This window comes from Mauremys reevesii, linkage group 3, assembly GCF_016161935.1.
Source record: "Mauremys reevesii isolate NIE-2019 linkage group 3, ASM1616193v1, whole genome shotgun sequence".
Lineage (NCBI taxonomy): Eukaryota > Metazoa > Chordata > Testudines > Geoemydidae > Mauremys > Mauremys reevesii.
The window spans coordinates 147,970,163-147,990,509 of NC_052625.1; the positions used below are offsets into that span (position 1 = coordinate 147,970,163).

Sequence of the window (20,347 nt, forward strand, 5' to 3'; positions counted from 1 at the left end):
TTTTTGCGAACAATGAACCCAGTCTAGTCTGTGTCTGTGAACAAGAGCATGCACAGCACCTATCTCATGCGCACTCCTGCTGCAGGCAATCCGGAAAGCATAAACTTTGCCCCTGTTCCACCCCATCGCAGTGTCCCCCGACCCTTGGAATTCCGGGTTGAGATTCCAGTGCCTGATGGTGCAAATTTCATTGTCGCGGGTGGTTCTGGGTACATGTAGTCACTCATTCCTTCCTCCGGGAAAGCAACGGCAGACAATCATTTCTAGCCCGTTTTCCCTGGATTACCCTGGCAGACGCCATAGCGTGGCAACCATGGAGCCTGTTTTGCCTTTTGTCACTGTCACCGTATGTGTACTAGATGCCGCGGACAGAGGCGATTCTGCAGCGCTACACAGCAGCATTCATTTGCTTTTGCATGACAGCACAGATGGTTATCAGCCATATTGTACCATCTACCATGCCATTGTAAATTGGCAAGGTGATGATGGTTACCAGCCGTATTGCATTATACCTTCTGCTGCTGTCATAGGTGCCCCTGGCCGAGATCAGCCGGGGGCGCAAAAGACAAAACTGGGAATGACTCCCCGAGTCAATCCCTCCTTTATGGTATCTAAAAATAGAATAATTCCTGCATAGAAGATGGGGCTAGTGTAGTAGAGATCCAGTGTTTCAGAGAACCACAGAGCACAGCCGCTCTGTGTCAGATTATGCAGGAATGATGAGCTGCATGGCATTCACAGGGGGTGCTCCTGCAACAACCCCACCTGTTGCTTCCCTCCTCCCCCAGCCTTCCCAGTCTACCATTGCAGTGTCCCCTGATTTGTGTGCTGAAGTAATAAAGAATGCAGGAATAAGAAACAGTGACTTGTTACTGAAATGAAATGAGGGGAAGGCAGCCTCCAGCTGCTATGATTGTCCAGACAGGACATTAAGCAGTGTGGTGGGAGAGGAAAACAGCATCCTGCTGCTATGACAGTCCAGGCAGTACAGAATCTTTTCTTTACACATGAAGGGCGGGGGCTGATGGAGCTCAGCCCCCTGTTGCTATGATGAAGACGGTTAGCAGGCCGTCTACTTATGGGCTGATGACAAGGACGGGTACCAGTCATATTGCACTACACCATCTACAGCAAGGCTGATGATGATGACGACGGATATCAGTCATATTGCACCGTCAGCCACCCATGGGGGCGGGGGGGGGAAGGATGCTACAGTACAGTGCCGCAGCATCGCGTCTACCAGCAGCATTCAGTACACATAGGGTGACATTTAAAAGAGTCAAGAGACGATTTCTTTTCCTTTTCCTTCTGGGGGTGGGGGAGGGGGGTACATTGACGAGCTATGCCCTGAACTGCCGCGGACAATGTGTTTGACCGTACAGGTATTGGGAGATCAGCCAAGAATGCAAATGCTTTTCGGAGACTGCAGGAACTGTGGGATACCTTGCGTCCTCAGTCCCCCCTCCCTCCATGAGCGTCCATTTGATTCTTTGGCTTTCCGTTACGCTTGTCACGCAGCAGCGTGCTGACTCTCTGCTACGCCGTCTGTCCGGAGATTTTTTAAAAATACTTTGGACCAGGCGTAACATTATGGTAATTTTCCTAATTAGATGCAGGAGTCGCCGAGCGAGATCGCCCTGAGGAGGGTCACTGAAGGAGATAGAGAGCGCATGCTGCGTGAAAGCCAGCACAAAGCGGGGGCCTATGCTGCCAGTATTATGGAGGCAATGCTCCCAGAAAACCTCAATAAAGCCTGGCGCGGAAAACTGTGCTACCACGGAGCACCCAGTAAGGCAGCTCTCCCCAGGAACCTCCTGCAGAGGCTTTTCGATTTCCTCCTGGAGAGCTTCGTGGAGATCTCCCTGGATGATTTCTGTTCTATCCCCATATATAGAGAGAGAGACCTCCTTTACACATACTTCAGATTCCTGTTATAGTAAGAATAAAAGTTTACATGTTTAAAGCACTTACCGACTGCTCCTTCCCCTGATTCAGGGTCCGGGTTCACGGCTGGGGAGGGTTGGTAGGGGATCTCCGTGAGGGTGATGAAGAGATCCTGGCTGTCGGGGAAACCAGCGTTGTAAGCGCTGTCGCCTGCCTCGTCCTCCACAAACCCTTCCTCATCTTCCCCGTCCGCGAACATCGCTGAGGAACTGGCCGTCGACACTGTCCCATCGTCAGAGTCCATGGTCACTGGTGGGGCAGTGGTGGCAGGCTCCGTAGCGTCCGTTTGCCGCTTTGATTTTTTCGTAGCCTTGTCTGGGGTCCTTGATTTTCACACGGCGCTGCGTTGCATCCCGCCTGTATCCTCTGTCTCTCATGGCTTTGGAGACCTTCCCGTAGGTCTTTGCATTCCGTTTTTTGAAGCGCAGCTCCGAAAGCACAGACTCCTCGCCCCACACACCGATCAGATCCAAGACTTCCCGGTCACTCTATGCTGGGTCCCTCCTTCTATTCAGAGATTACATGAACTCCTCTGCTGGAGAGCTCTGCATTGCTGCCGGTGCTGCTGAGCTCGCCCCGATGTCCAACCACGAAATGAGATTCTAACTGTCCAGACAGGAAAAGGAATTCAAAATTTCCAAGGACTTTTCCTGTGTGGCTGGTCAGAGCATCCAGGCTCGGACTGCTGTCCAGAGCGTCAACAGAGTGGTGCACTGTGAGATAGCTCCCGGAGCTACTAAGTTCGATTTGCATCCACACCTAGCCTAATTCAACATAGCCATGTCGAATTTAGCGCTACTCGTTGGGGAGGAGTACAGAATTCGAACTAAAGAGCCCTCTATGTCGAATTAAATGGCTTCCTGGTGTGGACGGGTGCACGGTTAATTTGAATTAACGCTGCTAAATTCGAATTAAAGTCCTAGTGTAGACCAGGCCTTAAAGTCACTCCAGTTAATGTTGTTTCATTGCTGATCAATCAGAGAACATGCTCGTTTAAAGTTGTACAATGCTCCCTTATAACGTTGTTTGGCAGCTGCCTGCTTTGTCCACTGCTTGCAAAAAAAGCAGTCAGTTAGAGCTAGCTGGTGTGGGCTTGGAACCATGGTGGACCAGCAGCCCCCCCATCAGCTCCTCCCTTAAGTTCCCTGTGCGGCAGCTGCCCAGCAGGCTATCAATTGCGAGACAGTTCAGCTGTCCCTGCCCCCACTGCCATGTGCTGCTCCTGGCCCTCTGCCTTGGAGCTGCTCCCAGGAGCCTCCTGCTTGCTTTGCGGGGGTGGGGGGGGGGGGCACGAGGCAGAGGGGGAGGCAAGATGGGTGCTAATGTCAGGGTGTCCCCCTTCTCCCGCTCCTGTACCCCCATCTCCTGTACCTTATCTTTGGGGAGGGGGGAGGAGACCTACAGGGCTCAGGACTGAGAGAGAGAGAGAGAGAGTCTTTTGTCTGGTGAGAAAAATTTCCCTGGAATTTACCCCTCCCCCCAATTTACATTAATTCTTATGGGGAAATTGGATTTGCTTAACATCGTTTCGCTTAAAGAAGCATTTTTTAGGAACATAACTACAATGTTAACCGAAGAGTTACTGTATTTAGATGTATAACTTTAAGTACATTCTTCCTGTAACCATCTCTTTTAATCACAAAAATGGTTGTAAAAGGGAAGAAAAATAAAGAATTATAGGCCTGATTTTCAGGGATGCCAAAACCCCATTATTCCAGTTGAAATCAACACTAGATCATCCATGTGTTGAATGAGGTGTGGTAGAAACTGGAGATCCAGTTGGTTTCTCCAAATTCTCTCACACACCACAATGCAGCAGGGAATGAGGTGCAAATGAATACAGCCAATTATTATAGAAGCAGCAAAGAATCCTGTGGCACCTTATAGACTAACAGACGTTTTGCAGCATGAGCTTTCGTGGGTGAATGCCCACTTCTTCGGATGCAAGCTTGCATCCGAAGAAGTGGGCATTCACCCACGAAAGCTCATGCTGCAAAACGTCTGTTAGTCTATAAGGTGCCACAGGATTCTTTGCTGCTTCTACAGAACCAGACTAACACGGCTACCCCTCTGATAATTATTATAGAAAAACCTACATTGCAGTGTTTCCCATTGAGGGGCTGCCATCCAGGAGGTGCCTGGCAGATGGGTAAGCCCTTGGTAGGTGCTTCATGAAGATGTCATGAGGTTCCACAAATAAAATAATCCATGGCTTCTTGCACAGAAGGGTTTGGAAACTATAGCCAGTTGCTCTCTCAATTAAAGAATTCAAAGGCAACTGTGAGGTGAAACTGATGGTACCTCCTCTTCCCTCTAGGGCTTATTCCCATGTAGAGAAGGATGGGGCATATAGTTTTTTGAGCCAAAAGGCCTATACAATATAAGATACTATGATGATGATCAGTTATTTTGTCATTCTGGCTGAATGGTTCCGCTTCCATGGCAATATTATGTTGTTTGTTTTGGATCAGCTTTCCTTGAATTCCTATCACTTTTAAAGCACAATCTATATTTGCACTGATGGTAATAAAATGGAGAGTTTTAAGAAAAGCTCAATCTTGAAAGGAGTTCATCTCAGCACCATTGCAAAGCCTTCATTTACGAGACACGGTGAAAACATGTGGCATTAAATTAGTTTATCTATTCTCTCCCACAGAATTGTATTTAACTAAATCCAGACAAAACTGGTTTAAAATATACACTAAACAGTCACTCTTAATACTGAATGTTTAAAACTAAAAACTTTTGAACAAATTTCAGCAGAGTAATCAAAAACAATTTTCATTCTCTCAAAAAAAAATCATGAATTTTATATGGTACCAATGTAAGTACAAGTTACAAGAGGCTGCAAATATGCTGCATTTGTCTAAAAGGGCAGTTTGAACACTTCAAAAAAAATGCTTTTCATCTCACCTGCCTTGTCACTATAACAACCATTGATGCAAGTCATATTTATTTCTACATCACTGATGTCATATATAGTACAATTAAATGAAACTGAAAAGGTCAAAAGACATCAGAATAGGTAAACCACAAGATGCCTAAACCTGATAATGTCAAGGTGACTCATTTTCTCCCTTCATTCATAATCATTATGTGCTCTTGGCACCACACAGATTGTTAATTATCTTTTAAAAACAAAAACCTCTTCTCTTATTTGGATATTTTCTAAACAGCTCTGACATTTAGAAGGAAGTCACAATAGCACTTTCAGTAACATTGTTTATACTACCATAATATTACCAGAAGCCTAATACCATTATTTTCTAACCTCTGATCTTTTAATCATGTGGAGACTCTTTTTTGTTTTTATAGATTCATAAACTCCAGGGCCAGATGGGACCATCGTGATCATCTAGTCTGACTACCTGTATTACCGAGTCCACAGAACTTCCACAAAATAATCCCTAGAGCATAGCTTTTAGAAAAACATCCAGTCTGGATTTAAAAATTGCCAATGATGGAAAATCCAACACAACCTTTGATAAATTGTTCCAATGATTAATTACCCTCACTGTTAAAAAGGTACACCTTATTTCCAGTCTTAATTTGTCTCGCTTCAACTTCCAGCCATTGGATCATGTTGTACCTTTCTCACCTAGATTGAAGAGTCCATTATCAAATATTTGCTCCCCACATAGGTTCTTAACTGTAGTCAACTCACCCCTTAATCTTCTCTTCGTTATACTAAATCAGAGTTTCTCAAACAGGGGCCGCCGCTTGTGTAGGGAAAGCTGCTCCAGGCCAATGGGAGCTGCTGGAAGTGGCGCCTTCCAGCAGCTCCCATTGGCCTGGAGCAGCGATCCACAGCCAGTGGGAGCCGCGATCGGCCGGACCTGCGGACGGGGCAGGTAAACACAGCGGCCCGGCCCGCCAGGGGCTTTCCCTACACAAGCGGTGATCCCGTTTGAGAAACCCTATACTAAATAGACTGAACTCCTTGAGGCTCATGGCTCTTCTCTGGGCTTTCTCCAACTTATCAATATCTTCCTTGAATTGTAGACACCTGAACCGGACACAGTATTACAGCAGTGGTCACACCAGCGCCAAATATAGAGATAAAATAACCTTTGTACTGCTATTCAAGATTCCCCCATTTACACATCCAGGAATTGCATTAGCTCTTTTGGCAACAGCATCACTCTTGGAGCTCATGTTCAGCTGATTATCCATCATGAACCCAAATCTTTTTTTAGTCACTACTTCCCAGGTTAGAGTCCTATAAGTATGGCCTATATTCTCTGTTCCTAGATATATACATTTACACTTAGCTATATTAAAACACATGTCTGCTTGCCCCCATCATAACAAGTGATCCAGATCCAGGTCAAACTTTATCAGTGATGATTTTATGTTTTCTTCCAGGTCATTGATAAAAGAGTTAATTAGCATAAACCCCAAGAATTAGACACACACCTACTCAATGATTCCGCATTGTGATGGGGTGTCTACCCACACAGGACTGAAAGGGTTAAGGTGGCCAGGGAGGCCTATTAACACCAAGCCTGTACCTGGAGGAAGTGCCAGGGAGCAGGGAATTGATTGCTAGCAGGTTCAGTTTTGTAGGAATAGGTGGGGCCTATAAAGCCAGGAAGCTGGCAACAGACAAGGGCTACTGCTGGGAAAGGACAGTCACTCCCTGGGAAGAGGGAGAGGGTTTGGAGCTGGTACACTCAGAGCAAGGAGGGAAATCAGTAGTGATAGGAAGCAGTCCAGAGAAGGATCAGTGTGGGCTGGCAGAGGAAAGCCCAAATCTGCTTGGTTGAGGGTCCCTGGACTGGAACCTGGAGAAGAGTATGGGCCCGATCAACACTTGCACCCATGTGAAATCCTAAATAAATCAATGGAGTTCCACCCAGACACTATGTCTACTGTACAAATCCAACTGCAGAATCAAGGCCCACATTCCCCATTCTAGTTCAGGAAGCACAAAAGTTTCTATTCTAACCTTCTGCTTTCAGTTTTTCAAAACTTTCACTGTTAGGATTGAAACACTCCAAGCTTTGCCTGAAGACAAAATTTTCTGGGGAAATCTGAGCAAACCCAGTTCACTCATTTCTAAGTATGAAAAGGGGGAAAATTCACTTTGCCCAATAGAAATAAAATCTTACAATTGTCTCAGGAACAATTCTGCAGCTTTGCATGTTGTAGAGAAAAATGATTTTGATTTGACTAAGTTATGAGCCTCTGAAAACCGCGTTATTTCCACGTACTGTAGAGTTTATGTATTTTCTTGCTCAGTTCATGAAATGTGCTGCTAAGTGAGGTGACACTGCACATGTAGTTTATACACGAGGCACGTAAAAAGTTTGAGAGAGAAATTGTTAGGAAGCTCCTGGTGTAGAAAAATATCACATGCCCAGAAAGACTTTAAGCCATCATATTTTCAGTGTCTGGACTCTTTAGAGGCCAAATTGTGCTCTGTTACACAGGTGCAAATCGGGAGCAAGTCCACTGAACTAATAAACCTAAATAGCTGATCAGAGTTGCATCCTACATGTATTTCTTTCCTAAAAGGGAAAGCCAGGCATACAGCAAGCAGTGTTGAGAGTTCCTGCAAACTGAAGGGTGACACCAAACTCTGATACACCTTAGACGCTGCAAAGGGCCACCACCAAAGACTAGGACAGAATCCCTAGTCAGGGTTTTGCAAGGGGCAGGGTGTAATGGGCAGCAGGTGACAAGTGTTAGCAAAAGGGAAGGGGAGAGCAGCTAAAACAAACTGGAAGAAAAGAATATGTCTGCCAAAGTGAGAGGGGGGATATATACACACACACACAAAAATTCATTAAGTCAGGCCAGGGGCGGCTCTAGGAATTTGGTCGCCCCAGGCAGGGCGGCATGCCGCAGGGGGCGCGCTGCCGGTCCCGCGGCTCCGGGTGACCTCTTGCAGACGTGCCTGCGGAGGGTGCGCTGGGAGGGCGGCAGACGGCTCCGGCGGACCTTCCGCAGTCATGCCTGCGGGAGGTCCGCTGGTCCCGCGGCTCCGGTGGACCTCCCGCAGGCATGACTGCGGAAGGTCCGCCGGAGCCGCCTGCCGCCAAAATGCCGCCCCAAGCGCGCGCTTGGCACGCTGGGGTCTGGAGCCGGCCCTGAGTCAGGCAAGGAAGAGGTTAACTGCCCTGCTGACCTCATTTCCAATCCCTCAGAGGAGCTGCTCAGCCAGCTGGCTGGAAAGAGAATTCATGTCAGAGCTCTCCTTAAAGCAGGTAGCTAGATAAGAAGGGAAAGTATTTCAAGGGATATCTGAGGGAAGAAGGAAAGGTTTTTCCATTTTTTCCTATTCCAGGGAGATGGGGAGCTTCCTGACTAAGACACATGAAAAACCTGTACCCAATCCCCGTCTCATCCTCCATGGTTGGATAAATGCTTTTTAAAAGCCTTCCCGGTGTTTATTATGGGTGAAATCCCAGTCAGTCAGTGAAGACAATCACAAAACTTCCTATTGATTTCAATGGGGTCAGAATTTTATCCTCTAAGGTTACCTTTTTACAAATGTAATCCTAATTATCCTCCTGCTTATGCCACCCTAAAAAAAAATTTCTCCCTCTTTGTTTCTGTAGGTTCATTATGATATAATAGGGCAACTGAAGAAGAATGATAAAATCTACAAGGTGCACATATGCATGAGGATGCAGAAGTGATTTTAAGATGTAGTGTTTTTGTGATGCAGGACGTAATGAGTTGATATGTTATTAAATACAACCTAATCACAATGCATATGCACAACCTTGACTTTAGCATGTCTTAACTGCTGACCGCTTAACCAAATAGTCTAACATTCTCTGAACACAGCTTTCTGCATGGAAAACGTTACATAAGGGCAACAGCTCATCTGACAGGAAACAATTGTGAAACTACCACCTGCTGACAAGAAGCCAATGACACTTACTTTCATAAATAGCTTGAGAAAGGGCAGGTTTGACATAGATCAGTGGTTCTCCAACTTTTTTTTTTCCACGTACCACTTGAAAATTGCTGAGGGTCTCGGTGGACCATTTAATGATCTTTCCAAATGTTGTTTGTAACGTTAGCTAACTATTGTAAAGCACTTTGGATAAAAGTACTATATAAAAAACCTTAATAAACTTTTTTTTGTTCTACAAATAAAAGCTCACAACTCGTATTTTAATAGCAGTAGTCTTACCTTTCTAATGCAATGGATATGCCCTCTCCCGGCCTTGGCAGCCCCCAAGCTGGGGCTGGAAAGGAGGGCTCTCTCTCTCCCTGGCAGCCGCAGCCCTAGAGCTGGGGAAAGTTGACTCTTTCTCTGGCCACCGCAGCCCTGCACATCCCAAATTCCCCCTCTTCTCACCCACCCCCTATTCCCCCATCTCATCTCACCACACCTTACATGTGCGTCTTCTCCAGGGTCCCAGCACTTAATTAGTAGAGGCACACCTGTGCAGCTCCACTAATTAGGTGGGTGGCCCTTCACTCTCTCGTGTGCGGCCACCCAGGTGCACACCTTAGAGGGAACTATCCACGGACCACCTGACGGAAGCTCGTGGACCACAGCTAGAGAACCTCTGATATAGATGAAGCAGTTGCAGCATATTACAAACATATTTATCAAATGTGACAGAAATTTCAACTACAGCTGCTGTCTCCTACAACAAAAGTTGTCAGCCAGTACATTTGGAAACCTCTCCCCATTCATTAAATAGAAATGATGGTCAAGAGCAACACATTAGGACTCTACCACTTGTATAATTTAAAAAAAGCAAAATAAATTTATACTTTTCAGATCCTTCCTTAGGATTAATTTACAGCCCTGGTTAAAACAAATTACATCTTATAGGGGCAATTAAAGATCTTGATATAGCAGCATTTTACAAAAGGGTTTTTGAGATTTCGTCTAAGTGATCTGCAACCTGGAACCTATGCTTATTAATAAGCAAAGGGCTTTGTTGGGTACCGAGCAGCTGCAGCATTTCCAGGTTGCAACAGATGTCCAGATTGCACAAAGGAAAGAAAGTGTGTTCTTTTATTTAAGATGCATCCATCACAAATTCTCCCTAGCCTCTGTTCATCAGAGGATGGAGATGGATGGCAGGAGAGAGATCGCTTGATCATTGCCTGTTAGGTTCACTCCCTCTGGGGCACCTGGCATTGGCCACTATCGGTAGACAGATACTGGGCTAGATGGACCTTTGGTCTGACCCGGTACGGCCGTTCTTATGTTCTTATGTTAATATTGTAATTAAAGCGCTTTCACATAATATCTGTATTGTGCCCAGAGTCTGAAATAAATACAGTTAATACATTTGTATACGAAATACAGGGAATATATCCATTTTGGTTGGTTATTTGAGGAAATATTTTACAGTATTCTTGGAAACAAAACAAGCAAGTCCCTAAGCAGTGTGCTAGATGCATGCCCTGTTTCTTGCATTATGCTTCACCCTAGAGACCATCTTATTTCTCAAAACATTTCAAGAGATGTCCTATTAAATTCAGTGCTTTTCTGCATAACACCAGATCCAAAATTGTTAGTATCCAACAGATGGGAATTGATGAAGTAGCTTTGATGATGAAGACTGTATTTCACTGTGATCGCTATACAAAAACAAAAGTTTAACATGTAATTCTTCTACTAAAAAGAGAAACTGGTATATAACCAGAGTTGCTGTTAGAACTGCAGCTACTTAAAGATCAGGGTTAATAAGAGGCATAGCATTTGTCTCTTTTTAATAAGAAGTTTCTTCCACGGCACACATAGGGGCAATGATTTTTTTTCCCCCTTGATGTCTTTTTGTGCTCTTTTTCAAAGTGAATTTCAGTACTGGTGCAAAACAGATTAGCAGCACTGCAGTGAAGTCACAGAACTTGCAAACCACAGCATTCCACCAATGTGCTTCAAACTTGACCAAAATAGATCATTTCTAAGAGAGGCAGAAGAATGTCAAATCTTTGGGTTCCAGAAATCAGGCTGCTCTAAATACAGCTAACACAAAGATATGCCCCCTCCCCCAAAATGAGTGTCCCACAGCCAGGGATTGCTGGGAGTGCAGAAGTACTTTGGCCATGTCTCTTTCCTCCTGTCAAGTCCCTAATGTGTCTTCTGGTCCAAGCCATGGCATAAGCCAGGGTACAATAGTTTTCACTGCCTGAGGATGCTCCTATAACAATGAAGCTGCTTTGCACAGCAAGAGTGGCTAAAGCAGACTTAACAGATCGAGCCCAAAGATTCTCTCGCTCTAATAACTAAATTATCAGCCAGATGAGCTGAATAAGCTGTAGCCTCTTCATAGAGATTTCAGCATATTATTTTCCACCAGAACCATGTTCCACAAGCAAATGTCTTCCAGCTTTCATGTTAAGAAAAATCTCCAAACCCTCCTTTTTGTGCCTCTCCTTGTTCAGATAAGAAGAGAGTGTTCCTCGAATGTAGTATGAGCTCTCCACTCCATTTGGACACAACTGAACATTACAGATCCTCACACACTTTGTATAGGATACTGACAATCTAAGCAGAGACAAAACCTACTAGATAATCCATTACCACAAAGATACTATTTTGAATGTAGCTATAAAAGGAAACTAAAAATTTTAATAGGGCTCTAGTGTCATCTAGAGCTAGGACAGAAGCTTCATTTTTCATGGAAATCAACAAAGCAGCCCCATAATGTCTATTTGTAAACCATCACAACAAACTGGACAGAAGGGCCTTAGTGGATGCCTCATTTGGCAGCAGAGAATAAGGATGCTCTCCACCTAAAACATTCAGACACATTCTATGTTTTCACTAATTGGGCTCATTTTTTGGTATGACCATTGCCACAACATGGGGCTATCCCCCACCATATGCCAGAACACCAGGCTGGAGAGAGAAGGCAGGAGGGACTTTGCCTAGCATGAAGCACTGATCCAGATCTCAGACTCTCAAAAGGTGTGAGAACAGACTGGGAAGGTGAGGGACTGGAAGATACATCTCAGGACTGTTATTTTGCAAAGATTGATTTATACCTCTCTAATGTTTAAGAGTAAAGGTAACTGTGGTTAAAAAATGCCTCTACTAATCCTGTGTTCCTTGCCTGCCATGCTGTCCCTGAAGGGGTTAATCAAAAAGTTCAGTACACACACAGCAGGCACTCTGTGGAATGTGTATAAATAACTAGGGACACAGGAGGACTGAGGCACTGGTTTCAGGGTCTAAGGCAGCTGAGCTATTGGGGAATGCGAGGAACAGCAACCTTGCACAGCCCAGATCCAGCTGGGTTTGGAGCACATGGGATCCAGCAATTGGGTCCACTCCCAGCAAATTGGTGTCTGTCCAGAGAGGGAATGGGGCCATGTTATGACAACTACCACCCTCACCAACTCATTTCCTCTTTAATCTTACAGCTTTTCTCTTTGAGTGCACGCACTGCAGCCTGATGGCAACACCACTCACTGGGAGTGGACTCCTCTATTCATCACCCTTGACAGAGACTAAGAGGGGGTGTAAGTTCCTAAATCTCTTTACGCTTCGGCACTTCTCCTTAGAGGTTCTGGGGTTCTTTTCTCCTGGGGGACATCGGTGTGAAATTACCAGCATAGCAGTAATCTTAACAAAAACAAGATTAAAACGGAAGAAAAATGGAATTAAAACTAAAAAAACCTGCATGTATAACATCTCAGGATTTATATACATCTCATAAGATAACTAGGTCAGGCCTTCTCAGTTTAGCTACAGAGAAAAGGGAAAGTAAAATGAACAGCTTACATCCCTTGCAAACAATTCTCTCTGGCCACTCTGATCAGACTGACAGAGTTGCTTGCTAGCTAGATACCAACAACCCTGCACTTCTCCCCCCCCTCCCCATAGACACACTTATTAATTCCTATCTCCATTTTTCTGATGTCAAAGAGACATAAGAGATGAGAAAGAGAAACCCCCTAACAATATTAAGGAATAGCTGCCTTTCAGAGACTTAATGGCCCTACCTCAGATACCACCTTTCACAGAACATCTTGGCAATCAGGCCTTTTGGCAGTAAACCCAGAACCAGGTTTTTATTTTTGTCATGAATTACGAATTACAAAGACCCATAGCCTTTGTCACAGTTGGCAATATAATTTAGAGCTCAGACCATAGTACACAGTGTAGAAGCTCTAAAATTTTAGGGAAATTTTCCTATCTGTATAAGATTGTGCTCCCATTGTCTGGATTGCTTCAAAATGACCTGCTTGATATTTGCTTAACTTAGTAACTAACAGAAATCTCTTGTCTAGTGGAATGTACTCAGCTTTTGGGGCCTTACCTAATCTAGTGCGATTTTCTAAAAAATTCCTCCAATTACTTACATTCACTGATGAGCTCCAATGTTGTTAACCATGTTGGGGTTCTAGTTTAGACAGGCGCCTGCTGCTTTCACTATTTTAAGCAGTGTACAGATTAGAATTGTTCTGAGAAAGGTTAGACGACACGTTTAAATGGTGCAGTAGTAAGAGGACCATTTACAGCAGGGCTCCCTTAGTTGTTAACGTCTGTGGAATTGAGCTACACAGACCAGGTCTTATTGGTGCAACTCTCTTCAGTCACCTGGACCCAGGAAGTACTATTAGAATTGACTGCAGGAGTTCAATCACATAAGCCTGTTTTAGAGCTAGAGAACATCCCTTCCAGTCTTCATGCTCATGCAAACCCTGGTCTTTCTGATTATACCAAGAAGGATTCCAATTAGTGCTGGTGTGAATTTCTTTGCAGTAAGGATATATTGCCACTAAAAACTGGACAGAAAGGTTAGTATTCTAACAGCATTTCAGGTAAATAAATTTGAATACTGCTACAATTTTCTTATTATATTTACCATCATTATTACTGAAGCACAACAACTGTGTCTCCACATGTATTTGTACAGTATCTAGCACAATGAGGTCCCAATCCCACAATGGGGATTTTGGGTACTACCATAATGAAAATAATATTAACACAATATGCTATTTGCTCACAAAAATGTTTTTGAAAATACACTGCCTTTTTCCTACTAAAATAACATGTAATGAAAATTACCAGTGGAAGTCGATAACCTGCCAGGGCAAAATAAATCAAGCAACAGACGGTGTGTGTCCACTACAAATGAAGATGTGAAAGCAGCACATGTAGACATACCCGAGTTAACTTGGGATCTAGTTAACACAGTGAAGCCATGGCAGCACAGACTTCAGCAAGGGCTAGCCACCCATGTAAGTACCCGGGGTGCCAGCCAGGCTTGTACAGCCCACACTGAAGCCTGTGCTGCCACAATTTTGTACTTGCAGTAGCTAACTCAAAGCTAGCTTAGATATGTCTACATACACTGCAGTCACACTTACAATTGCAGTGTAGACTTGCCCAGAGTACATTTGACCTCCCTTGCCTTTTTTGTTTTCAAGATTCTATTTGCTTCTGACCTTCTGTAGAGATTTCTTCACTGCCAAAAAACTGCAGAAAGAAACAATAAAGCTACTTCACACGTAAGATATATTTCGTAGGAAAACATCTAAAGTGGAAAGTAGTTTTTCCTTTGAGCTACATATACACAATATTGTAAAGGAACCTGTATTTACATAATACACTTATTTTAAAGTTGAGTGAAACTTCACTAATCTACATCAATGCGCAGACAACCTGACAATTATATTCAGCAAGTGCCAGGGGACAGCCAATGTGAATGATATTACACTCTTTTGTAGGCTAAGGTCTGGGTCCACACTATTAAGTTAGGTCAAGGGAAGTTGGCATGTAGTGACTTATTTGTGCAAGTGTCTACACTCAAATTTGTCTCCAGCAGATATAAGCACCCATTGAGGCAACACAGTAAAACCACCTCCCTAAATGGCATTAAGCCATAATCAACCTACGTAGTGCAACTGTAGACACTGTGTGACCTATGTCAATCCTAAACAGTCCTCCAGCAATGCCTGCCTGACTGCTCTGGTCACAATTGTAAATTCCACTGCCCAGGGTCACAGAGATCGGAAGCCACTATTCCCCTTAAAACACCTCACATATTTTAAAAATGCCTTTTCCTGTTGGTCCAACTTGGCAAGCACAAGATGGTGCCTGCCTCATCCCAAATCAACAAGACACAAGTATCAACATTTCATTGTTACACTCATATGAGAAGAGATAGCAGTACAACAAACTGGAAAGGGGGGGGGGGTGACTAGGCAACAGAATGGCAGATGAAATTCAATGTTGATAAGTGCAAAGTAATGCACATTGGAAAACATAATCCCAACTGTACATAAAAAATGATGGTGATGTAAATTAGCTGTTACACTTAAGAAAAAGATCTTGAAATCATTGTGGATAGTTCTCTGAAAACTTTCACTCAATGTGCAGTCAAAAAAGCTAACAATGTTAGAACCCTTAGGAAAGGGATAGATAATAAGACAAAACATCTTAACACCACTATATAAATCAATGGTATGCCCACGTCTTGAATATTGCATGCAGTTCTGGTTGCCCCATCTCAAAAAAAGATACATTAGAATAGGAAAAGGTGCAGAGAAGGGCAACAAAAATAATTAGGGGTATAGAACATCTTGCATATGAGGAAAGATTAGAAAGACTGGGACTGTTCATCTGAGAAGAGAGTCAACTAAGGGGGATATGATGGAGGTGTATAAAATCATGAATGGTGTAGAGGAAGTAAATAGGGAAGTGTTATTTCCCCCTTCGCAAAACTTAAGAACTAGGTGTCACAAGATGAAATTAATCGACAGCAGGTTTAAAAACAAACAAAAAGGAAGTACTTCTTCACACAACGCAGCCAACTTCAGGAACACACTGCTATGGGATGTTAGGAAAACCAAAAGTATAACTGAGTTCCAAAAATAATGATAAGTTCTTGATGGACAATGGCTATTACCCAAGATGGTCAGGGATGCAACCTCATGCTCCAGGTGTCCCTAAACCTCTGACTACCAGATGCTGGGGCTGGACAACAAGGGATGGATCACTCCACATTGTTCTATTCTGTTCATTCCCTCTGAAGCATCTGGCTCTGGTCGCTGTCAGAAGACAGGATAGTGGGCTAGATGGCCCATTGATCTGAACCAGTACGGTTGTTCTTGCATACTGCAGAATGCATAGCAGTACCCAAAGCACCGAGTACTTGTGAATGTACAGCACCACAGAATTCACAAGAACAATAAAACACCCAGTTGGATGTGTAAACATACAGCACACACTGCATAGTTCATAGTTTCAGTGAAATACAGTGTAATAATGATAAATGCATAACAAGCAACAAAAAAGGAATAGGTTCACTAAAAGTGTTATATGTATAAATGTACACCAAGCACTACACAATTCCTAACAGCCCACAAACCTTAAGGGCACAAGTACAGCCAAGCATACCACATTAATGCAGCTGACCGTTAAATTATGCTTACAAACTCTCCCTCAACTACATAGCTCCACTTTGTGCTCCATCTCCACCCTCGACCCCAGCAGCAGCTTATACCTCACAGCTATTATGCAGGACACAACAAGCAACTATAAAAATCGGATATTTTCTTAGTTGGGAAAAATATCCCAATCTCATGAGTAAAAATTTCAATACACCTCTACCTCAATAGAACGTGATCCGATATAACATGAATTCGGATATAACGCGGTAAAACAGTGCTCCAGGGGGGTGGGGCTGCGCACTCTGGTGGATCAAAGCAAGGTCAATATAACGCGGTTTCACATATAACGCGGTAAGATTTTTTGGCTCCCAAAGACGGCGTTATATCGAGGTAGAGGTATACCACCACTGATAATCTGCCAATCAGGAAAGAATCATAGAATCATAGAAGATTAAGGTTGGAAGAGACCCCAGGAGGTAATCTAGTCCAATGCCCTGCTCAAAGCAGAATCAACACCAACTAAATCATCCAAGCCAGGGCTTTGTCAAGCTGGGCCTTAAAAACCTCCAAGGATGGAGATTCCACCATCTCCCTAGGTAACCCATTCCAGTGCTTCACCACCCTCCTAGTGAAACAGTGTTTTCTAATATCCAACCTAGACGTCCCCCACTGCAACTTGAGACCATTGCTCCTTGTTCTGTCATCTGCCACCACTGAGAACAGCTCTTTGGAACCCCCCTTCAGGTAGTTGAAAGCTGCTATCAAATCCCTCCTCACTCTTCTCTTCTGCAGACTAAACAAGCCCAGCTCCTTCAGCCTTGACTCGTAAGTCATGTACCCCAGCCCCCTGATCATTTCCATTGCCCTCTGCTGGACTCTCTCCAATTTGTCCACATCCTTTCTGTAGTGGGGGGGGGGGGTCAAAACTGGACATAATTCTCCAGATGTGGCCTCAGTAGTGCCAAATAGAGAGGAATAATCACTTCCCTCGATCTGCTGGCAATGCTCCTACTAATGCAGTCCAATATGCCGTTAGCCTTCTTGGCAACAAGGGCACACTGCTGACTCATATCCAGCTTCTCATCCACTGTAATCCACAGGTCCTTTTCTGCAGAATTTCTGCTTAGCCAATCAGTCCCCAGCCTTTAGCGGTGCATGGGATTCTTCTTTCCTAAGTGCAAGACTCTGCACTTGTCCTTGTTGAACCTCATCAGATTTCTTTTGGCCCAATCCTCCAATTTGTCTACGTCACTCTGGACCCTATCCCTACCCTCCAGCATATCTACCTCTCCAGCTTAGTGCCATCTGTGAAAGTCTCTGCTTAAAGCTTTCTGAATAGTCCTTTGTTCTTAAAGATGCAAGCACCATGCACATTCGCTGGCTAGCCAACACTGATATTAGTGAAGCGTCCCCAGTGATCCACCAACACTTGAATCATCATAGAAAAGTGGCGCTTTCTGTTGACGTACTCTGTGGTAGGCGAGTGCCAAAATAGGGATGGGTGTGCTTTAGCCCCATGGCAGTTAGAATCATAGAATATCAGGGTTGGAAGGGACCTCAGGAGGTCATCTAGTCCAACCTCCTGCTTAAAGCAGGACAAATCCCCTGGTTTGTTTTTTTAAACCCCTGTTCCCTAAATGGCCCCCTCAAGGATTGAACTCACAACCCTGGGTTTAGCAGGCCAATGCCCAAACCACTGAGCTATCCCTCCCCCCAGAGTTCAGAACTCCGTTACTGCAAATCCATCCAGAATGTCATGCTCGTCACAATCCTGTGTAGCAGGACATACATAATGGCACAACATTTGCATGATAACAGCCCCCACTGTGGGCTTTACAACTACAAAATGATTTTCCACTGACTGGTAGCAATCCAGCATTGCAAGCTTCCAGATGCAATCACCACTCCTTTCTCCACGGTCCACACAGCTCTCATTTTGGTGTCTGTGAGCTGGAGGGCTGGGAAAATCTTAGCACACAGATCCAGGAAAATGGTCTTTTGCATTTGAAAGTTCTCCAGCCACTGCTCGTTGTCCCAAACCTGCATTACAATGCAATCCCACCAGTCAGTGCTCATTTCCAAAGCTCAGAAGTGGCTGCAGCTGCTCCATGAACACCACTAACAACCATGAATTGGTTTTCGGTATGTCCCTTCGCAAACTGTCCTCAAAAGAAATCGTCTTGTCCCCAATGTTGCAGTTCTTCCTGCAGGTCTGGAAATACCTGAGAATCATTCTACCTGTATTTGCGATGTTCATAAGCATAGGTGCTGGACCTAGGGGTGATGCTGCACCCCATGGCTTGAAGTGGTTACCATTATATAGAGGGTTTACAATTTGGTTCAGTGGCTCTCAGCAACCCCACTATAAAAACTGTTCCAGCACCCCTGTTCATGATAATAGTAAAGAGCTGTGTGGGCTCAGTGCATCTGTCAGAGATGGTGGGCAGTGAGAAGTGCCATATGGGTTTGTGGGAGTATTTTTAAAAGGGTGGAGTGTCAAAAATTATGAGATACGGATAGCATTATGGGATGGAGAACATTGCATGTTGGGAACATGATCCCTATTACCCAGAGATCCATGGGCAAGTCATTTCTATCCCTCAACACATTGACAAAACTTTCCAGAAGGTACTGCAACAGATGGCAGCACATGGCACACTGGGATACCTAGTGTACTAAAAACAGCAGTGTAGCTGTGGCTGCACAGGCAGCCATCTGAATACAATTCTACCTGAGACCATAGGTAAGTACTCTTCTGGCTAGCCTATGCCATGCTCATGTTGCTGAAGCTACACTGCTATTTTTAGCACACTAGCTCAAATCAAAGCTAGCACATGCATGTCTACCCAAGCTGAAAATTACACTTCCAACTGAAGTGTAGACGTACCCTTACATGATCATGCACATCCGGACCCAGCCCTGCTCTCTCACTGAGGCACTGCTTCTTCTCTTAGTTCCTCTCTTACTTCTTCCTGCTTATGCTGCTAAGGGGAACAGGGCCAGGTTCCTGAATGCCTGGCTGTGCTGGAGCCACTGCAGGTGTGAAGACGACCCAACAGAATAAAGAAGCAGACCGTGTACCTTTAAGAAGCCACTATGCTTCTTTCTCCCACAGAACCTCAGAATAAATCCACTGATTCTGTGCCATCACTTTCCAGCAGCTGGGATCAATGCATTTACGAGGGACAATAAAAAGGTGGTTGCCACATCTGCCCAGTGATTAGGGGAATGACCACAAGACAGAGGCAGTAGCAATTTAAAATCTTCCCTCAGCTGCACTGACATCTTTCACACAGAACTGGTGGCTCTTTTCCCTGCCTGAATTCACTAGATCCCCCTCTGCTGCAGTGGCCCCACAGGAAAGCCTGGCAATGATTCTCAGGTCAGCAGCACAGCAGGGAGCAGAAAGAGAAACACACCAACCAGTGAGCTCATACAATTTTCCATGAACCACATCAAGAGCAACTTCTAGCCTCCACCACTGTTCTTCCTCTTCTGCAAACTGATCCAGCTCCCAAGAGCAGCAAAACAGCTCAAAAGAACAGCTAAGGAAGGGTAGGGACTGAGCCATAAAGATGGTATTAAATAAAGGTAAAAGCCTAGGAGTATCAAAACCTTGGCCCCCTCCAGACATTATCACAAATGTACTGTAGATTATATCCTAGCTCACATAAATGATGTTCTCAGAAATTATCAGAACAAAAAAGATAATGCCCCTGAAAGGCAGTTACTGGTAAAGAAAAATGAAATGGACATAATTTATATTTCAAAACACACCTGAAGACTGTCTACCTGAAAATCAGCAGGTGGCTATGATGTACACTCGAACTGCCTTTACATAGCCAGGACAGTTCTTCAGTCCAGTGTCTTTCTGTTACAAGGCTGGTTTCTGTTTGTCTCTCACATGTATTGGAAGGCATAATTATATTATTTTTAAAAAGACGCCTTTCCCTAATCATAAAGAGTAATTTCCACTGGTGTCTTGACTCTTCTTGTTTTTACTGTTCAATTCTTCATTCCAATATGAATGCAAAACTTTTACTGACTTTGGAATCAGGACTTCACTACTTACGATTTA

At 44.3% G+C, this 20,347-nt stretch overlaps 1 protein-coding gene across 7 annotated transcripts in view; it reads right to left on the bottom strand.

The window, feature by feature from the left end:
- BCKDHB (branched chain keto acid dehydrogenase E1 subunit beta) overlaps positions 1-20,347 on the bottom strand; it is a 267,752-nt gene that overhangs the window by 191,916 nt on the left and 55,489 nt on the right. The window lies entirely within an intron of this gene.